Consider the following 20,268-nt stretch of genomic DNA (forward strand, 5'->3'; position numbering starts at 1 on the left):
TAAATATCAAAGGAAATTTTAACAATCTACAGATGAATGAAAATGAAAAATACAACATATCAAAATTTGAGAGATGCAGTTAAAGTAGTGCTGAGAGGGAAATTTATAGCACTAAAATGTTTACATTAGAAAATAGTAAAGATTAATAATCTAAGTTCCCACCTCAAGAAACTAGAAAAATAAAAATAAACCTAAAGCAAAAAGAATTTAAAAAATAAAGCTAAGAGCAGAGATCAATGAAATTAAGAGAGAGAGAGAGAGAGAGAGAGAGAGAGAGAAAATTAATGAAACAAAAAGCTATTTCTTTGGATAAAAATCAATAATTTGACAAAACTCTAGCCAGACTGACAAATAATCAAAATTACAATATTAGGATTAAATGGGATATCACAACAGATCATGCAGCTATTAAAAGGATAATAAGGGAATACTACAAACAACTTTACTCTACTGGACTTAGAAGAAATGGACCAATATTTTGAAAACCACAAACTACCAAACCTCAGCCAAGGTGAAGTAGATAACCTTAATAATCTTATAACTATTAAAGAATTTGAATTTGTAATTTGAAATCCCTCAAAAAAAAATCTCCCTAATGGTTTCACTGGAGAATTTTACCTAACATTAAAAAATCAACACAATCTCTTTTAGAATATAAAAGTGGAAGGTTTACTTCCTAACTCATTTAATGAGACTAGTATTATCCTCATACCAAATACAGACAAAGACAATTCAGAAAAAAAATCTACAGATGAATATCTCATGAATTTAGACACTAGAACTCTCAAAAATTTTTTTAAGCAAATCAAATTCAACAATGTATAAATAGAATAATACACCATGACCAAGTGGAATTTATTCAAGGTATGCAGGACTGGTTCATTATTTGAAAGTCAATTAATGTAATCAATCATTGTATTTTAAAAATATATACTTAGGTATAAGTCTAGCAAAATATGAATAGAATCTATCTAATGAAAATTACAAAATTCTGAAGAAATAAATAAAAGAAGCCCTACAAGTGGGAGCTAGGTACCTAGGGTAGGTAGGTGGGCCGGGTTGCGCGGCTCTGGTCCTGACCTTGCCTCTTTCTCCCATTGTGCTGCGGGGCCCACGATGCCGCAATACCAGACTTGGTAGGAGTCCAGTCGCGGCCGAGAAACTCTACCTCGCTGACCCTATGAAGGCAGGTGTGGTTCTCAAATATAGACATGCTGATGGGAGTTTGTGTATGAAAGTAACAGATGATTTAGTTTGGTTGGTGTATAGAACAGACCAAGCTCAAGACGTAAAGAAGATTGAGAAATTCCACAGTCAACTAATGCGACTTATGGTAGCCAAGGAATCCCGCAGTGTTGCCATGGGAACAGACTGCAGGGTTTGAAATGAAGACTGTTTGCCATGTTCTTAGAAGTAAATGTCTTTTGACTTTGAGATAGAAAATACTTTATGTAACTAAGGTTATTCAGAAGACCTGAGATCATTTTTTTGTACTTTTTAGGGTTTGTTTTTGTTTTCTTTTTTTTTCTTTTTGTACTTTTAAAAAATGTTTATTTTAGAGAGCTAGGAATGTAAATGCTTTCAATTAGAAAACCTTTATTTATTTTTGGAAATTGAACAAGAAATGCATCTATCTCAGAAACTTTTCAGATTATTTGATGCAAGGCAAAACATATAATTATTTCTTTTGGTAAATTTGTATCAGTAATTGAAATTGAGATGTCAAGAAAAGCATATCATATTCTTCCTTAAATTTAGTATATCCATCTTTAAAAAACATTAAATGTAACCATTTTTGCTGGATTAATAGATTTCTTTTAGAGCATAAAATTTGTACTGTTGATGACCACCAAATGTATAACTAGAATTAACTGTACAGCAGTATACTGATTATGTACAGTGGTATCTTGATTGTACCCCAAAGTACTTAGGAAAACAGCTATGCTTTACCTTAAACTTTCCAAATTTAAACAATATGTTTTAATATAAAGGATTCATAGTATTATCTTGTTGAGCAGACTTACTTTGAATCTAGCTTTCAGTGCTCAAAACACTGAACTGTTCTTTTAAATGCACGAACAGAACGATCACTGATGGACTGAAAGTACCATATTACAGAAATATTTGCCATATATTTCCTGTTTCTCAGAAGGGCTATGAATTATGTAAACTGTTAAATCTTTGTATACCTCTCACCTCCCTTCTCATTTCTCTCTTTGCTTAACCAAGGTGTTAAGCATGACTGGCACAACTTATATTTTCCATTAAACCAAAAGTATGATATTATTTGATATTTATCTTTTATCTGTAACCTGAATGTAATGTTCACATGTTGATTCATACATTAAAATACTTTTTGCTAGGAATTTGTCGTGTTGAGCAACATTTCAATATGGAAAGTTCCATTAGCCGTTACAAATTTTGACATGTTTCAGAGAGGTCAGTAAATAAAATATTATGTGACTATAAAAAAAAAAAGAAGCCCTTAATATATGGATAAACATACTATGTTCATGGATTAGAAGACTCAACATAGTAAAAATGTTAATTTTCCCTAAATTCATCTGTAGGTTTAACATAATTCCTGTCAAAATCTCATCAAATTTTCTTGTAGACAGAGGCAAGCAATTGGAAAACCAGCCTTGAAGGTTCCCTGAGAGGAGAAACCAGTTTAGTCATTAATTTAACTTAATTATCAAACACTGTGAAAACACTGCTTTTTCACTATATAAACTGCTTTGTAATAGTACCCTCCTGAGCCTCATTTCCATGTTTTGGTTCCAATGCTCCAGGTTTGCAAACTTTTAATTTTATTTTTTGGTATGTGCACAATATATTTTTACCAATTGCTACTTCAGTGATTAATTGGTTTTACTTTGGCTATTTCTGAACTTTGGATATTTCATGGTGCCCAACATGGAGCCCAAAGAAGACAAACCCCTGCAACCCCTGGGCGGGCCGGTGAGCAAACCAGGTGCAGTATCCACAGAGCCTTTTGTACTCACTGCTTTTGCACCGACCTTGGAATTCTTGGGCAGTCTCTCTTGAATCTGAGCAGACTCTTGCTCTGAAATATGAGAAGGTTGCAGACTTCCTGTCCGGACAGGCAGGACCAGAATGCTTCATCCAGAACCTGTGTGCAGACAGGCCACAAGCCCCAGAGCAAAAATTTACCAGCAAAAGCAGCAGCCTTCTGCCTCCCCAATGAATTTACCAGGAGGAGCTGGGAGATAACAGTGATGTGACACTGGCGTTGTGGTCACCTTTTTTTCTTTTATGTGACCACAAAGCTGACCCTTGATCATGAGATGGGTGATGAAAATGCCTACAGGTGCCAAGATGCTAACATAAATCAGAGAAGCCCTTTGGGGATATATATATATATATATCTATCTATATCTATATCTATATCTATATCTATATCTATATCTATATCTATATCTATATCTATATCTATATCTATATCTATATCTATATCTATATCAGTGAAAACCAAGAACGAAATTCACACGATCATCTCAATAGATACAGAAAAGTTTTTGATAAAATTCAACATTCAGTCATGATAAAAAATTCTCATTAAACTTGGAATAGAAGGTTATTTCCTTAATTTGTGAAAAACCTACAGCTAACACCCTACTTAATGGTAAAAGACTGAAATGCCTTTCTGCTAAGATCAGAAATAGGCAAGGCTGTCTACTTTTGCCACTTGTATTCAACACTGTACTGGATGTTCTAGACAGGCAATGAGGCAAAAAATGAAATGAAATTAAAGGCACCTGTTTGGGAATAAAGAAGTAAAACTGTCTTTATTCACAGATAACATGATCATGTATGTAGAAAATCCTAAGGAATCTCCCTCCTATCACACACACAAACTGCTAGAATAATAAATGAGTTCAGTAAAGTCATAGGACCCAAGGTCAATAAAAAGTTCTTTATCAAATACATGGTTTGGAAATTTCCCCCCCGGCCTGTAATTTGTCTTTTTATCTTCTTATAAACGTGTCTTTCACAAAACAAAGGTTTTTCATTTTGTTGAAACCCAGTTTATCATTTTTTTTTCTTTTGTGGTTCATCGTTTTAGTGTCATAGCTAAGAACTCTTTGCCTAACCCAAGATCACACAGGCTTTCTCCTGTGTTTTTTTCCTAGAAGTTTTTTTTTTTTTTTTTTTTTTTTTTTTTTTTTGGCTGTGATTTTTTTTTTTTTTTTTTTTAATTAGTTTCAGGTGCACAAGACAAAGCAAAACTTAGACATTTATCCTAGAAGTTTTAAGTTGTAGTTCTTAAAATCAATTGTATTTCTCCACACTAGCAACAAATAATATCAAAAATGGAATTATGAAAATAATTTCATTTATAGTAACATTAAAAAGAATAAAATACTTAGGAAGAAATTTATCAAAAGGCATGTAAGACTTACACACTGAAAATTACAAAACATTGCTGAAATTTAAGAAAATCTGAATATATAGACATATATGTTCATAGACTCATTATTGTTAAGATGACAATTCTCCCTAAATTGTTCTATAGATTCAATACAATCCCTATAAAAATCCTAGAAGGATTTTTGTAGAAATTGTCAACTGATCCTAAAATTCATGTGAAAATGCAAAGACCAAAAATAGACAAAAGAATTTGGAAAATAAAGGATAGTTGGAGCACTTGCGCTACCCATCTTCATACTGGCAAAAGGCTAAATATAGATCAGTGGAACAGAATCAAGAGTCCATTGACCCTCACACTTATGGTCAATTTATTTTTGACTAAGTGTCAAGATAATTTGATAAGGAAAAAGAAGTTTTTTCAACAAATGGTTCTGGTACAATTGGGTATCAACATGCAAAAGGATGAATTTACAACCTTACCTCACACCATATAGGAAGATGAACTGAAAATGGATGACAGGCAAAAATTTAAGAACTACAACTTAAAACTTCTAGGAGAAAACACAGGAGAAAGCCTGTGTGATCTTGGGTTAGGCAAAGAGTTCTTAGCTATGACACTAAAACGATGAACCACAAAAGAAAAAAAATGATAAATTGGGCTTCAACAAAATGAAAAACCCTTGTTTTGTGAAAGACACATTTATAAGAAGATAAAAAGACAAATTACAGGCTGGGAAAAAAAATTTCCAAACCATATATTTGATAAAGAACTTATAAATAATTTATAAATAATTATATATAAATAATTCTTACAACTCAATAATAAGAAGACAGTACAATTTAAAAAAATAGACTAGAATCTAACAACATATAATAAGAATTATAAACCATGACCAAGAAGGATTTACTCCAGGAATACGAGGTTGTTTAGCACCCGCAAAGTAATTAATGTAATATACAATAGCAATAGAATAAAGAACAAAAAAATATATACATAATTATCTCAATAGGTATGGAAGAAGCATTTGACAAAATCCCAACACCCTTTCATCATAAAAACACTCAACAAAGTAAGAATAGAAAGAAATTTCGTCAACCTGATAAAACGTATCTATAAAAAACTTACAACTAACATAGTACTTAATGCTGAAAGTATAGATGCATTCCCCCTAAGATCAGAAACAAGAAAAGATGTCCATTCTTGCCACTTCTATTCAATATTTCATTAGAGGTTCTAACCAGGGAAGTTAGGCAAGAAAAAGAAATGAACTGGAAGGGAAAAAGTAAACCAGTATTTGCAGATGACATAATTTGTATACAGAAAACCTTAAGGAATACACACACACACACACAAAACTAACAGTACTAATAAATGAGTTCAGCAATGTTGTAGGATACAAGATAAATATGCAAAATTATCAATTGTATTTCTATTCAATTGCAATGAACAATCTTAAAATGAAATTTAAAAAATTCTATTTATAATGTCATCAAAAATAATAAAATACTTAGGAACCATTTAACAAAAGATGTCCAAAGCATACTCTGGGGCCGGCCTGGTGGCTCAGGCGGTTGGAGCTTGGTGCTCCTAATGCTGAAGGCTGCTGGTTCGATTCCCACATGGGCCAGTGGGCTCTTAACCACAAGGTTGCTGGTTCGACTCCTTGAATCCCGCAAGGGATGGTGGGCTCTGACCCCTGCAACTAAGATTGAACAGGGCACCTTGAGCTGAGCTGCCGCTGAGCTTCCGGATGGCCCAGTTGGTTGGAGCACGTCCTCTCAACCACAAGGTTGCCCAGTTCGACTCCCGCAAGGGATGGTGGGCTATGCCCCCTGCAACTAACAACAGCAACTGGACCTGGAGCTGAGCTGTGCCCTCCACAACTACGTTTGAAAGTTCAACAACTTGACTTGGAAAAAATCCTGGAAGCACACACTGTTCCCCAATAAAGTCCTATTCCCCTTCCCCAATAAAATCTTTAAAACAAACAAACAAACAAACAAACAAAAACAAAAACAACAAAAAATACTCTGAAAACTACACAACATGTGAAAGAAATGAAGGAAGACCTAAGTATATGGGAAAAGATGTTCCGTTCATGGACTGGAAGACTTAATATTGTTAAATAACGATACTCTCCAAATTGATCTACAGATTCAACACAATCTCTCTCAGAATCCCAGCTGGCTTCTTTGCAGAAATTGACAAACTGATTCTAGATTTCACATGGAATTGGAAAGAACTGAGAATAACCAAAGAATCTTGAAAAGGAACAAAATTAGAGGACTCACACTTGCCAATTTCAAAACTTACTACAAAACAACAATAAAGACTATGTTATTGGCATAAGGAAAAACATATAGCTCAATGAAATAGAATTTAGAGTCCAGAAGTAAACATACGTGTCTAAGGTCAACTGAGTTTTGACAAGGGTGCCAGGTTATTCCATGGGAAAATAACAGTCTTCAATAAATAGTTGTGGGAAAACTGGATAGCCACAGGCAAGGTAAAAAATTTGGACGTTTACCTCACACCACATATAAAAATTAGTGAAAAAGATATCAAAGGCCTAAATATAAGAGTTAAAAGTATAACACTTTAGAAGAAAAATGTAGGGTTAAATCTTCATGATCTCAGATTTGGCAATGGTTCCTTAGATATGACATCAAAAGAATGAGGAACAAAAAGAATTAGATAAATAAGACTTCATTAAAATAAAAACTTTTGTGCTTCAAAGGACACTCTCAAGAAAATAAAATGACAACCCAGAGAATGGGAGAAAATATCAGCAAACCTTATATCTGATAGGGGACTGGTATCTAGAATTATATAGAACTTTTATAACTCAATAATAAAAACCAAAAACCCAATTAAAAATTGAGCAAAGGACTTGAATAGGCATTTCTTCAAAGAAGATATACAAATAGTCAATAAGCTGCTCAAATGTATTAGTCATTAGGAAAATGCAAATCAAAATAATGAGATACAACATTACACCCACTAGAGTGGCTATAATCAAAAAGTCAAATAATAACAAGTGATGGTGAAGATGTGAAGAAATCAGAACCTTCATACACTGATGACAGGAGTGTAAAAGAAAGAGTCCCTTTGGAAAACAGTAAGCACAAAATATAAAATGACCACATGATTCAGCAATTACCCTCCTAGTTATAGACCCAAAGTACGAGGTCTGACAACTAGGTTTGTGAACTCATCCTAGAAAAAGTGCTACATACCTCATTGCTGAATATCACTGCAGTCACATTCGAAGTACTCCCCTTGGGAAGCTATGCACCGTCGCCAGCGCCTAGTCCACCCTTCAAAGCAATTTTGGAACTCTTTTTCTGGAATGGCCATCACAGCTGTCGTCGTATTACCCTTGATGTCCTGAATGTCATCAAAATGTCTTCCTTTCAATATTTCCTTTATCTTGGGTAAAGAAAGAAGTCATTGGGGGCCAGATCAGGTGAGTAGGGAGGGTGTTCCAATACAGTTATTTGTTTACTGGCTAAAAGCTCCCTCACAGACAGTGCCGGGTGAGCTGGTGCATTGTCTTGATGCAAGAGCCATGAATTGTTGGTGAAAAGTTCAGGTCGTCTAACTTTTTCACGCAGCCTTTTCAGCACTTCCAAATAGTAAACTTGGTTAACTGTTTGTCCAGTTGGTGCAAATTCATAATGAATAATCCCTCTGGTATCACAAAAAGGTTAGCAACATCGTTGCAACAAGTTTGTGAACTTAATTGTCAGACCCGGTAAATGAAAACATGTTCACACAAAAATTTGTACGTAAATGTTCATAGCAGCATTATACATAATAGCTCCAAACTGGAAACAATCCACATGGATAAACAAATATGGTAACAATGGAATATTATTCATCATGAAATATTATTTATCGATAAAAAGTAATGAAGTCCTGATATAGGCTACAACATGGATGAACCTTGAAAATGTTATAAGTGAAAGTAGCCAGATGAAAATGGTTACACACGAAATGTCCAGAAAAGACATTTTTATAGAGATAGAAAACAGGTCAGTGTTTTCCTGGGGCTAAGGTTGGGAGTGGTGATGATTGCAAATGGTCACAGGGAAACTTGTTAGGATAAGGAAATATTCTAAAATAATTGTGGTGATGGTTGCATAACTCTATAAAGTGACTAAAAATCATTGAATTGTATTGTTATCATTGGTGAATTTTATGGTATAAATATCTCAATAAAGCTGAGAAGAAAACAATGACTGGCAAATGGTAGTGGGTGTAAGGCACAGATGAAATAAGTTTGGCAATATATAAATAACTATTGAAGCTAAGTGATGGATACTGGGGATTTGTAGTGTGTTGAATTGTGTTCCCTAAAAAGGTATGTTAAAGTCCTAACCTCTAATACGTATCATTGTGACCTTATTTGGAAATAGGCTCTTTGCAGATGTAACCAAGTTAAAATGAAGTCATAAAAGGAGAGGGAGAGTTGGAGACACAGAGACACAAAAGGAGAAAACATCTGGTGAAGATGGAGGCAGAGATTGGAGTTATACTGCCACAAGCCAAGAACACCAAGGATTGCTGGGATTCACCCGATGCTAGGAAGGAGCAAGGAAAGATACTTCCCTAAAGTCTTCAGAGGGAGCATGGCCTTGCTGACATCTTGACTTTGGACTTCTAGCCTCCAGAACTGTGAAAAATAAATTTTTGTTGTTTTAAGCAATCCAATCTGTGGTAATTTGTCATGGCAACCCTAAGAAATGAATACAGGGTTTATTATCCTATTCTACTTTTCTGTATGTTTAAAATTTTTCATAGTAAAATGTTTTTGTTTTTTTTAAAAAACCATTACAAGCCAATTCAGTGGCCTTTTTGTTAGAGAACACTGGGGAGTGGTAGAGACTGTGGCAGGTGCCTACAGAGGGACACATGCTCTGTCTAAAGGGGATCTCTCAGCTCCAGTGATTGTGGCACTGTGGAATATGCACCCAATGGCCAGTGATGCTGAGGTTTCCAATTTGTCAAAAGAAACTGGGAGAATATATTTTTCTGTGCAACCTCCTGAATTTGAAATGTTTGAAAATTTTAAAAACTTGTGAGTGTGTGTGTGTGTGTGAGTGTGTGTGTGTGTATTTTAATTCTTTAAATCCCTTCATAAAAATAAAATAGAGTAGGATAACAAAATAACACCCTGCCCTCCACCCCTCCCACACAGCCCGTGTTTGGGCCAACTATTTCTGCTGGTTGGATCTGATCCTCACTTAACACTGGGAATACAGGTTTCTTAAGTGCCTATTATGTATCAAACGCTAAGAAGGTATTTTATAAGCTGTAGTTCACGTAGTCATCATGAGGTAGATAATATTCACGAGGAATCTTTTTTTACACATGAGAAAACTGAGGCAAAAGAGTTTGCATGTGCTCTCTCTACTCCACCATAAGCCATGAATTGTTTTGAAAGGTCTGTATCAACTGGTCAGAAGAATGATCCCTGGAATCAGATAGACCTGGACTCAAGACTCAGCTCTTAAGTTAAAAACTGTATGACTGTGGGCAAGATATTTAAAATCTTCGAGTCTTAGTCTCCTCATGTGTAAAACAGGGATGATATCAATACTTAAGGTGAGGCTATTGAAGGATTAAATGAGACAGGGTATGTCAAGTATTTAGCCTGGGTCCTGAAAATACAACTAGAAACTAGTTGATGCAAGCTATCATTAGTATTTTTAAATACTATTGCTAGGTGCAATGATTTGTTTCCTTCATATAACTTCCCCCTAGCACATTCAAAATTACTGATTATAAAAATCCAACCAAAAAATGCTTAACCTCACTAACCATTAGAGAAATGCAAATAAAAACCACAATGAGATACCACCTCACTCCGGTCAGCATGGCTATCATCGACAAATCAACAAACAGCAAGTGCTGGTGAGGATGTGGAGGAAAGGGAACCCTCGTGCACTGCTGATGGGATTGCAGATTGGTGCAGCCACTATGGAAGTCAGTATGGAGGTATCTCAAAAATCTGAAAATGGAACTACCTTATGACCCAGCAATTTCACTCTTAGGTATCTATCCAGAGAAATCCAAAATACTAATTTGAAAAAATTTATGAACCCCCATGTTTATTGCAGTGCTATTCACAATAGCCAAGACATGGAAACTACCAAAATGCCCATCAGTAGATGACTGGATTAAGAAACTGGTACATTTATACAACAGAGTATTAGTCAGCTACAAAGAAGAATGAAATCTTACCATTTGCAACAATATGGATGGACCTAGAGAACATTATGCTATGTGAAATAAGTCAGATGGAGAAAAACAAACACCATAGGATCTCACTTATATGTGGAATCTAAAGAACAGAATAAATGAACAAACTAATCAGAAACAGTCTCAGATATAGAGAAAAAACTGAGGGTTGCTAGATGGGAGAGGGGGTGGGGATAAGGGGGAAGGATTAGAAAGCACAAATTGGTAACTGCAATATTGCCACAGGGATATGAAAGACAGTTTGGGGAATATAATCAATAATGTTGTAAAAATTTTGTAAGGTGTCAGATGGGCATGTGTCTTAGTAGGGAGACCACTTCACAGACGATGTAGATGCCTGACCACTGCACTGTACACCTGAAGCTGAAGCTGAATAATAATGAATGTCAACTATAATTATATATATATAGGATGTGGAGCACAGCATAGGGAATACAGTCAGTGGAATTGTAACAACTATATATGAGTCAGAGGGGTAGTAGATGTGGGAGAAGGTTTATCACTTTGTGAGGGGTATAAATGTGTAACTATTACATTGTTTTGTACAGCTGGAACTAAGAAAATAAAAATATTAAAAAAATGCAACCAATACCTAACTTTGTAGAAAATCCCTGTGAAGGAATCATTTGGTTTTCTTTAAAAGCAAATGGGTTCTAACTGTTGTTTGGCATGTATACAAATGGCACATGTATTTTATAAAATGCCATGTTGTCTTTACTGGGGAGCATTTGTTGCCAGTCTCAGTGTTCCCTCCCTTCCACCCTATGCTGGAGCAGGCACCGTCTGTCCAAAGATTCCTATTCTTGTGACTTTCTTCCTGCCTGCCCTGCACATGGCAACAGATGCCCACTGGGGTTTTAGTTTTCCTTCCAATTTAACGCAGCAGGGCTGACTGTTGAAGGAATAAATAAATCCTAGGACAGAATCTGATTGGCTCAGCTGGAACTTGATGTCCACTCCTGGGCCAATCAGCTGTTGTCTGGGAGGGTCATCTCAGGAGGGGGCTCTTGAGCACTGACTGAGAATCAGGGGCATGGGTCCCAAGTGGCTGACAGGGCCATCCCGTTCATTAAGCCAGACAAGAGTTGCTGGGATGTACCTGGCATTTCAGGTTGATGCCTGAGATAACAACCATGGCCCACTGGGGCACATCACTGGGAGATGTTGTTAATGATTTTCTTTAATTTTATTAATGGTTACCTCTGGGGATTAGGACTTTAGGACAGAAGAGAAGGAGCTTTACCTTCTATACTCTTGTATTGTTTAAATTTTTTTCTTTTATTTTGTTAGAAACTTTTAGATTTATAGAAAAATTGAGACGTAGTATAAAGAGTTCCTCTACATCCAACATCCAACTTCCCTATTAACATATTAGTATGTGTTAAAATAAAAAGCTAATGGGAGACCAGCCTTGAAGGTTCCCTGAGCGGACAAACCAGTTTAGTCATTAACTTAATTACCAATCACTGTGAAAACACTGCTTTCTCACTACATAAGCTGCTTTGTAATCGTACACTCCTAAGTCTCATTCCATGTTTTGGTTCCAGTGGCTCCAGGTTTACAAAACTGTCCTTTTGGTATGCGCACAATAAATTTTTATTAATTACTACTTTAGTCATTCATTGGTTTTACTTTGGCTATTTCTGAACTTTGGATATTTCATGGTGCCCAACATGGAGCCCAAAGAAGACAAAGCCCTGCAACCCCTGGGCTGGTGAGCAAACCAGGTGCCAGCATCCACAGAGCCTTTTGTACTCACTGCTGTTGTGCTGACCTTGGAATTCTGGGCAGTCTCTCTTGAATCTGAGTTCTACTCTCTTTGCATTCTGAGCTCTCCCAACTTTATCGTGCACACTTGGTTTCTGGTTCTGTTTTGTGTTTCTGGTATGAATTTGTTTGTTGCAGCTTCTTGGTGAGTTACCGATTCTATTCAAAAGAGGGGGAAAACACATGATTCCCAGTGTTTTGAACAGCTGTTAGAAAACAGGACCCCTAATAGTTAAGACATTCTGGAAATCCAAAGGCAAGATAAGATACACCTGGTGTTTGGACCAGGCTCTTGTGCCTTTTTGGAAAAATGGATGATCTTTTGGATAATTTAGAATTGTAATGGCCATTCTGAGGAAACTTTCTTTTAGATAAATCCACCTTAGGGGGCATCCTTGAAAAGAGGATCTCAAACCTCTTGGAGACAGTGGAAAGCATTCTTTGATTGGTATGCAAAAGCTTCTTAAAGGAAAAAAAAAAAGACTGCTAAACAGCTCTAAAAAGTATCTTTACAAACAAATAAAAAATCCTTAGTAAAAGACTTTGTCCATCGGAATAGGTTACTTAACTTAGTCCATCTGACAGAAACACAATTTAGATCCAACTATTCTTTTGAGTTTTGTATGTGATACATGGCTAAAATTTTAAAAAGATCTCTGTGTCTGTAGGCATATTTATGTATGTTTATAGATATGTGGTATTGTCATGCAGGGACTCTAGTCCTGCTCCCCACACAAGAACGCAGGATATGGTGAGGCCAAAAAGGAACACCCACGGAGCCATAGATAGGGGAGTCATACCATTATATTCTCACTGGCGGCGGGGCGAGACACCGGAAGTAGGATCAATACGATCCACAATCCGCCGACCACTTCTCTGCCACCCAACCCACCCCTTGCATAGCCACGGCAGTTATATCAGTGGCTAATGGCTCACTGGTAACAGCTGATGGCCAACTAGTCACAGCTGATGGCCATCTACTACCCAAGCCAGCACCTTTCTACGTGAGGCCAAGAGCCTGGAAACTGTTCTCTGGGACTCTGTCCCCACAGGTATTTTTCTACCTCCGGATGGTATTACCAAAATTAATTTGTAAATTGCTCTATTCAATTGGCTTAACAACAAACAAAGCACTATATAAATTGAGTATACTCTCAGACGTACAGCAAGCTCATATGATCTGGGATAATCTTTGATAAATAAAAGCTAGTTTAAGTTTGTTGGTTTAATAAAAACAAGCGCGTCTTCAGAGTTGTCCATATTTAATGTAATGCAAACATATAACTTTTCTACCTGGTATTACAAATTTTTACTGATATTACTGATTTTACAAATTTTGCCAAGAAAAATAACTGGAGATGATGGTTACCTGTTAAATGTCTCACTTAGGAATGGTTGTGGAGAACACGTAATTTAAATTAGTGTAAATAAGATTTAAAAATTTTAATAAGTTAAACTGAATAATGGATATTCATTGAATATCTAAATCATTTCCAAATATCTATTTTTGGCTTTTAAATCTTTTTATAGACAGACAAAAGATATTTGGGTCTATTGATAAACATGTTTTATGACATATTAAAAGTTTTTACTATAATATATTTATAAATTTGCTAATCTACTACAAAATGCTAATATATGATTAGCATTTTACAGTTGCCTGCTTCCTAGTTTTTACTGGAAAGCCAAATTACAAATAATTTTGGGGCGGCCTGGTGGGTCAGTTGGTTGGAGCGCGAGCTCTCAACAAGGTTGTCGGTTCACATGGGATGGTGGGCTGTGACCCCTGCAACTGAAGACTGGGGACGGCGACTTGAGGCTGGTGGGCCCTGGAGAGGCACACTGTTCCCCAATATTCCCCAATAAAATAAAATAAAAATACAAATAATTTTCAAAGGTTAGAAGAAGAGCTGAGATTAGAGAAGAACATATGATTGTCTCCTACTCTGCTAGTTTTGGGGCTGGCAGACAAGGTGGGAAAACAAGATAATAAGTTAGAGACCTTAACATGCCATTTTGCAAAACTAGGAAGGCATATCATGCCACGGCTTAAGATCCAGGTGCTTAAGACAAAGCCTGATTAGGATGCTAAAAGGTTTGGAATCTCTGGGAAGGTAATGAAAATGAAGAGAAGGATATTGTGGTAACTGATGACGATGGGGATAAAGGAAAGTGACAATATATATGAAAAGTAGGATGCTTTTGGCAAAAGAAGGTATGAAGAATGGAGATGCATTTTTTCTTTTTCTTTTTTTTTTTTTTGGTAAAAGGAAAAAGAAAGAAATTTGTCCTAAAGTAAAATGATTGTTACCTTTTAAGTAATTTGCCTGGAGAACAACAATTTTGTGTCTTGTCAGGTAATTTCTTGTTTCATATCAGGTTTTTGCTTACTTAAGAAGCCTGGGTTTTCTCTATTAAAAGAGTTAAGGTTTTTTTATTTTTTCAACTATGTAACTTTCTGTATTTGCCTGTGAAGTCTTTTCATCTTAAGCCGGGCTGGCCAGGCAGGCACACCTGTGAAGTCTTTGATTGTCACTTTGGTTAAATAGATAACTGAGTATTGTTTCACAGTGACCTATGATCCTATTTGACCAAGTGTCCAAATCTTTTGCTATTTTTGACAAACTTTCCCAAATCGAATTCAAATGACATGGAGAGCATTGCCAAATAAGAAGCAATCTAAAATAAGCTTTATTTATATTATGTCTCTATAGGTATATGTTATCCGTGTTCCAGAAATTATGTACAATTCCTGGAAATCTGACATGTCCTAATACAATGTTAATTTTGACAAGTAGAGTTTTCTGATAACTTGAAGATCATAAAACTGAACTGGGTAAGACTTTCCAGAACTAATGGAAAAACTGGATTCCAGCAGAACAAGAATAACATGGGACTGAATGAACTGATGAGGATGATTATAATTTTTATGAATTGTGTTTAAAACATTGTTGGTTCTTTAATCTTTTGTGTTCCAGATATAAAGAAACCTTTCCTCCTAAGCTAACTATGATTTAGCAATCTGGTAATTTATACCTTTGTAAGCAGACTTAAAAGAATTACTTTTTCTCCCTACCTGATCCCTCCAGAATTTGGAAACTTGGTGAATATTCTTTATGGCAATATAGTTATTTGCATAAGTTCAATAAGAATCTGTTCTTGTAATAGGACACAATTGGAAATATCGGTTATAGTACCAGGACTGACTGGAACATCACATGCTTGCAGGGCCTGGCTGAAACCTCTCCCCATTCTAACTCTATCTCTGAGAACAGGGAGACCCATGGGCAGTAGATAAGAACTTGTCAAGGCTAGCTGAAACCAGTGGAATCCAAGATGACTGTCCAAATGACTTCCAAAGGATTTTGAAGCTCATTATAATTTAACCTCCATGCTAAATAACACACCTACCAGTGCCATGACAGTTGACCATCACCATGACAACAGCCTGAAGAGAATGTAAATGAGCAAAAAGGGTGACCCCTGATCCTGAGAAAGCCCACCACCCTTTTTGCCAGCAAACTGATGAATATTCCTCCTACATATTTATCTAAACCTCCCCTTCATTCCTACTGTCTTATTTAGGCCCCCTCTCAACTGCTAAGGGACAGGAAATTGATTTGAGAGCTGCGCTCCTGCTTCTCCATTTCTCTGGCCATAGAATAAAACCTTGCACTGTTAATGCTCATTTTCTGTCTCGTAATTGGCTTCGTGACACTGAACAGGAAAAGAACTCCACTTGGGGTCCTCGAAAAGAGGACTTTTGCCCCTTGGTAGCAATATTTGAGAGATATGTACATAGACTCAGATATGAACAGACAATTTTAAGAAACAAAGGTTGAATTTATGAAGGCAATAAAGCCCCTTGGAAATACTGGCCTGGGATCTTGCTTACCAGGGTTACCAGGTGAGTAAAGACGGTGACTTCTTGGTAGGCTCAGGTATGTCAGGACCTATTTTGGGGACATTGAGAAGAATTCACCCAAATGTATATATATTGCAGGCACAGTCTGATGGCAAGTCCTTGGCTTGGCTTTCTTGCCTCCAGAGGGTTTTGAAAGTTCAAGCTGAGGTCAAGGTGTCAGCAGGGCCATGTACCCTATGAAAGGTTTGAGGAGAATCCTTTCTTGCCTCTTCTAGCTTCTGGTGCCCCAGGCATTACTTGGCTTATGACAGCTTATTCCAATCTCTGCCTCGATCTTCACATGACCTTCTTTTCTGTGTATGTGTATATTTTACTAACCATGTATATATTTAAACATATCTATACATTTTCTTTATGTAATCATCTATATCTATGTTAAGCTGAACATGAGCTCAGACTGATGTATCCAACTCTAACTCATGACCACTTGGATCATTCCAGCCTCCTCCCCTTGCTTATCTGTAAATTCTCATTCTAACAGTGAAAAACCTGGCCCCCATTATCTGGCCTCCATTTACTCAATTGTCCCATTACAATATACATATATAGCTGTATCAGAATTCTTTACCCACATAGGAAACAACGTTATCAACTAGAGTACAGTGCTTCTGTGCAGTTCCTTTTGCCTTTAGTCTTATAGACACCACTTATTCCAAAGATTTACTTAGATTAGTACCTCCATCTCCTTCAGTGAAGTTGTTTCATACATTCACACATGCATATAATTAAATTCTCTTATCACAGTCTGCATTCCTTTCTAGGATCTTCCAATCTCCTAAATAGTTTTTTTAAAATTTGCATACCTTAAGGTTCACTCTTTGTGCTGTACAGTTCTATGAGTTTTGAGAAATGCTGACATCACATATCCATCTCCAGGTGGGAGAGAAATTTTTTCTTTGTGGACACCCTCTCCAAAAGTGCATGGCGTGAAGCTGCTGGTTTTCTGCAGCTCATCTTACTCAGCAAACCAGGAATGAAGGAGTGCTAGGGAAGCATTTTCTACTTACTTTTCACGTCCTGTCATTTGCTATGACCTCAGCGGTAGAGTACACAGCATTTGTCAAAGCAGCAGAGACAACCTGTCTGGGGAACTTTTATTCAGGTTGTTTTCTAATTTGGGATGGCAACAAGCTGTAGGAATAGCTCTGTCAAGGGTGGAGGAAAAGAAAACCAGTTACTGCTCTACTTTTGTAGCCATATTGTTTCTGATGTGCTGAATAATATTAAGAGAATTAATACTTTGAAGTCAAACTATACCTATACCACTATTATAATATCATATAGAACTTTATTGCCTGAAAGTCCTTTGTACTTCACTACTAAAACTATACCACTATTATAATATCATTAAAACTATACCACATATAAATATCAACTTTATTGCCTGGAAATCCTTTGTGCTTCACTGTTCATCCCTCTCCCTGAACCCCTAGTCTAATGTGCTTTTTCCAACACCACTGAGCAATTAACTCAATTCTGACACTATTTACATGGAGGTAGCATCAGATCCCACAAGGTAAGAGATCTTAATCAGTCCTACAAGACTGCCCCCTGAAGATGCCAATCACAAGTTTAGGTTGTCACCTGTGCATCTAAACAAGCGGCTACAGATCAGAGGTTCCCATGACCCCATTCTCAGGTTCATTTGATTTGCTAGACCGTCTGACAGAACTCAGAGACATATTTTACCTACCAGTTCACTGGTTTATTATAAAAGGATATAACTAAGGAACAGTCAGATGGGACAGATGCACAGGGCAAGGTATATGGGAAAGGGCCCAGAGCTTCTATGTCCCCTGGGTGCTCCAATCCTGCATTTCTACGTGTTCACCAACCTGGAAAGCTCTCCAAACCCTGTCCTTTTGGGGTTTTCTGGAAAGCTCTCCAAACCCTGTCCTTTTGGGGTTTTCTGGAAAATTCATTGCATAGGTATGACTGATTAAATCGTTGGCCATTGGCGATTGAACTAATTTTCCAGCCCCTCTACCGCCCCAGAGGTAAGGCTGGGATGGGCTGAAAGTTTCAACCCTCTAATCACATCGTTGGTTCCCCTGACAACCAGCCCTCCATTCTTAGGTTACTTAAGGGCTTTCCAAAACTCACCTATTAACGTAAGACACGGTTTATCCTCTCCTCACTTGGGAAATTCCAAGGGTTTTAGCTCTATGCCAGAACAGGGATGAAGACCAAATATATAATTCTTATTATAAATCACAATATCACACCTGGCATCCACTGATTATTTTACTGTCTGTGTAGTTTTGTGTACTCCAGTTGGAATTGTGGGGGAGGAAGGAACGTTCCTCTACCATTCTAGTTTCTTTCGGCTGATCTAATACTTAAATATACATGAGACAGATTAAATTAATAAGAGAAAATAACCAAATTTAATTACATACATACATATGGGGACCCCACATACATGGGAGGTTCAGAGATAGGACGTTAAAATGAGTTATACTCGTATAATGCGTTCTGAGCTTAGGATGAGCTAATGCATCTTGGGGCATCAGTGGGGAGGTCATTCACAGGATGATAAAAAGAACAGAGGTTCAGTAATTATTATAGATATTTTCTCTGCCCTGTAGGACATAAAAAGTTATCTCTGGTAATAATTCTTATTATGGACAAGGCCCCAAGTTTAAATTCCTTAAGGGAGAGAGAACAATTTCTCGTGAGCCCGTAGGGTTTCCATTGTCTTCATCTCAAAATAATTCACATGCCAGTGTGACATATCTTGGCGAGGCCTGTTCTGAACCCCTTCAGAATTATATGACATGTAACCTTTTCAAACTGGCTTCTTTCACTTTGCAATATGCATTTAAGAGTCTTCATGTCCTTTCATGGCTTGATAGCTCATTTCTTTATATAGCTGAACAATATATACTATACTTTCTTTAATAAGTTCAGCCAGTTTTCCTACATCAGGAAACAGATCATCTTTGTTCAGTAAAGTATCAGTTTGTATTTAGGGGTCAAGTTGAAATATATATACACATATATATACACACATACCTTTCTCTCTTTCTCTGTTTCTCTCTGTTTCTCTCTCTTATCCTCAATCCCTGTGAGTTATATTTGGTGTTTTTGGTTAAACTTTGTTTTTCTTAATAGTATACCTATTTTAAATTTCCATGTAATAAAACCTGCCAAATGAACATCAGAAGACAACAATGATGGCTAAACAGACAATAAATACGCACTCACAGATTTTTAAAACTCATTGAAAGGAACAAAGTTTAAAACCTGAATCCACTAGAAAAAAGTAATTGAGAGAGGCTGATCTCCAAGAAAATGTCCAATGAAAGTGACAAATTGCTTGTGTGTGGGGGGAAGACATCCTGGGAAAACACACCTGCTATTCATTACAAACCCTAAAAAATTAATTACTCCTCCCTCGATTTTTTTTTGTCCAATAGGGGTTGGGCATTGTTTCATACTTGTTTAAACAAAAATGCCTTACTAAGCTTTGAACATGTATATTCAAGCACCTCTGCTGAATGACCTGGCCCAATGGAATCTTTCATAATGTCTTGGACTTGCTTGAAATCAGGTTTGTGTCAGTGACGTAGAACTTAAAGGTGACCACTAGCAAAGATGACTTAGCAATCTGCTTTGTGAGCCAACTAGAGACATTCAGAATTTTGCCTTTTTTGGTAAACTGCCTGCTCGCCCCCACCCCACATTTATCTGTTTACTTTAATTTTTGCTCTGAGAGACTTGTGGAATGTGTCTGAGTGACATGACTCTCCCTTGTCACTAAATAGGCCATAAATTCAACTTTGTTTCAGACTATTTGGTGGTGTTTCTTATTGTTTAAATCACTATCGGTTGTCACAAATCATGTAAATTTTAGCTTGACCATGATTTTCCAGCACAGCTTATCTGCCCCTAGAGTTTCTCACCGCACTCTTTCCAC

At 36.7% G+C, this 20,268-nt stretch overlaps 1 pseudogene; it reads left to right on the plus strand.

The window, feature by feature from the left end:
• The first annotated feature begins 1,116 nt into the window (after positions 1 to 1,116).
• Positions 1,117 to 1,454, plus strand: LOC109459620 (signal recognition particle 9 kDa protein pseudogene; annotated as a pseudogene).
• The last annotated feature ends 18,814 nt before the right edge of the window (positions 1,455 to 20,268 follow it).

This window comes from Rhinolophus sinicus, chromosome 9, assembly GCF_057876585.1.
Source record: "Rhinolophus sinicus isolate RSI-liver-muscle chromosome 9, RSI-T2T, whole genome shotgun sequence".
Classification (NCBI taxonomy): domain Eukaryota; kingdom Metazoa; phylum Chordata; class Mammalia; order Chiroptera; family Rhinolophidae; genus Rhinolophus; species Rhinolophus sinicus.